Below are 2,865 nucleotides of genomic sequence, written 5' to 3' on the forward strand. Positions count from 1 at the left end.
CACTCCCTGCAGCCAGAGACCTGGACAGCTGTATGCTTGCGTGAGGGCTCCGTCTGGCAATGGCTTTCAGCTGAGTGGAAACCATAGCTGGGTCCTCTTCTGGGAGGGCGACGACTGCTAGTTGAGTTAGCCTCTAGAGCCAGGAGGGGGACTGCGCTCTGCCTGCTCGCTTTCCGTGCACGCCCTCCCTCATGAACTGCCGCGCCACGCCCTTCTGACGTGCCACGCCCTGTTTGCCCGCCCTGTTCGCCGCGCTGCCGGTCGCTTGCCCTCCCTGGGGGCTGCTCTTGCATGTGAGGGGGTTTGGCCGCCGTCCCTCCTGTCCCCGCCCACGCTGAGTCAGAGCTGCCGCTTGTCAGGAGCTCCCTCCTCTGGCTGGGGCACCCTGTCACTCCCTGCGCTTTTGCTTTCATGGGTTTTGCTGCGGTTTTGCCACTTTAGGAAGGGTCCCCTGGTGCGATCCTCTGCTCCGGAGCCCTTCGCCTCGGTGGCTTCACTGAAATGGCATGTATACTCTTAGTTGATACTTGTGATGTGGTTGTCTTCGTAACACCCGTCGTTGGTCAGCAGCTTCTTTAAACTAGTACTACCCTTTTTGGTGTATCTTACTTCTACCATTTTTCATGTTTCTGTCTTGTTAGGTCAGGGCTGGCTATCTGCATGCACAGATACATTGGTATGTCACATACAGACTTTCCAGCACTTTATACTTCCACTCTTCTCCCCGAGCCTTGCTCCTCAGTGAACAATGTCCCTCATGTTGCACCATGGCTGAGTCATCTTGCGCAGAGGTCCATGGATGTGGCTATGCCTTCTGCAGGGCTCTACACAGCCTATTGATAGGGTGTTACACTGGAGGGAAGGAGAAGAACGAGGAGTTAAAACACACAAAACTCTGTAGTGTTCAGGCTGTAGTAGCTCAGTGCCAAACCCACCTAAGAAGAAAGGTGAAAACATTTCAGAGAACTGTCAGTCCAGAAATGCTTGGATTTTGCCACAAATTTTACTCTTTTTTTGTTATTATTTTCACTGTGGTAAAGAACGGGTAAAATTAAAATATCAAGAATTTCCAAACGCTGGAAATGCCATTTGAAGGTCTATATACTTAGAGACTGGTGGATATGGTTCTGTGTAAACAAAGCCCCTGTGTTTATCAGGATGTGCATGCCATTTTCCTAGGGTGCCTGTCCATCCTCCTTTGCGCTTACCTGATTCCGCTAGCTGCAGTGACACCCTGGTGATCCAGCCATCCCTGCCATCCTAATGCCTGCTGCAAGGTGTGGACAGTGGGGGGATGGTATCACAGATAGACTTGGTGACTGAGCAAAGGGTGCACAGGTCACCTGTGTTCCCCTGTCTCCATGCAGAGCACCCCACACAGAAATTTTCTCAGCCTGCCTTTAGGACCAGCCAGCCATTTCCAAGAAGAGTGTAAGAAAAGGAGCTTCCTCTTCTGGCTGTTTACTTTCAGTTTCAGCCTGGAGAGCAGGACATGCTGGTTAACATGGAATTGAGGTCTGAGACAAAGACCTGTCTCCAGGCTCTCCAGCACCTCACAGCCAGCGCTGTCAGAGCAGAGGTATTTCCAGCACAAAGCTGACCCAGTGTTGTTGCTCTTCCTGTCTCCTGTGTAACCCTCTATCATAATATTGTCATTGCTAGTAAATAGGCCATAAACTTTTAAAGCAATTTGCAAGACCTGTGGACTGAGGCTTGTCAGGTTTGCCCTCTCTGAACTTTCCTTAACTTTCCTGTAGCTTTGTTTTGCTTCTCTTAGCTGTGACAGCAATTTCTCCAACTGACCAGGTGTCTTTGCCTGATTTGTTTCGCTTTTGCTTCTCTTTGTGTGGTACAACCATAGTTTTATACAGACAGCAATGACAAGCAGTTACTCTGTGTGGAATGAGATATAGACAATAGCAACATGATGACAAAGCGTTGAGAAATACAGACCTGGTAGGACAGCAGAGGCCTTGAGAAATGGAGACACAGGATGCGGCATAGAGGAGCACAGCTGCAAACAACTTGCCCATGGTCAGCTAAAGTGCAGGCCTGGAGCTGGACAAAGCTGGGTTTAGGTGTAACAAAGAGAACAAAGAGGTAACATATTGAGATGGCACGAGGCATAGTAAATTTGGATGTAACATGGAGCTGCAGACCTGTGGAGAAAGAGAAAAGCGTCTCAGCAAACATATAAAAATGATCCCCAGTGGATCCTAGAGGGAGAAAGAAGAAATCATCGACATGAACATCATATTCTTCCTGGCAAGGGACTCCAGATGCTGACAGCTCGCGACAACATCCCCCACTACCACCACCAGTGTGAAACCACTAGAATACAGGGTAGCAGTGGAAAGGTGAGCACAACACCAAGGAAAGGGATGAAGTGAGGGAGAGTGTGTGTGTGTGTGTGTGTTACAATTTCATAGAAGTACTCTAGCTGTATTGCTATTCCTTCATTTTTGTAACAATTAGACCTGGATTAATACTGAATAGTCTCTTAATATTTCAGTTATACTAACAATAGGTTCCTGGCTTTACTTCTTCCTTGATATGATTCCTCCTTGACCATAAACAACATTTTTGGTGTAGAAACTGACAACAGGAAATTCAGAAGGTCTGTGTTTCCTGTGCACGCATAATGCATTACAAGGGACTGTGCACCTTTAACCTTTTTTTCAGCATTGGGAAATACAGGAGGTCTGTTTTTTTGTCCTGCTAGTCTCACTGCGATCAATGCAGCAGCAATTCTGGCTGTCTGGGTTGATCTTCACCCTAGAACAGCAACATACATGGAGATAATTCTGTTACCCATTTTAGGTTTTTCTTAGAGGTGCTTTTCAAAAAACAGCAAAAAGTTACTTT

This window comes from Aptenodytes forsteri, unplaced genomic scaffold (genome assembly GCF_000699145.1).
Source record: "Aptenodytes forsteri isolate BGI_AS27 unplaced genomic scaffold, ASM69914v1 Scaffold224, whole genome shotgun sequence".
Lineage (NCBI taxonomy): Eukaryota > Metazoa > Chordata > Aves > Sphenisciformes > Spheniscidae > Aptenodytes > Aptenodytes forsteri.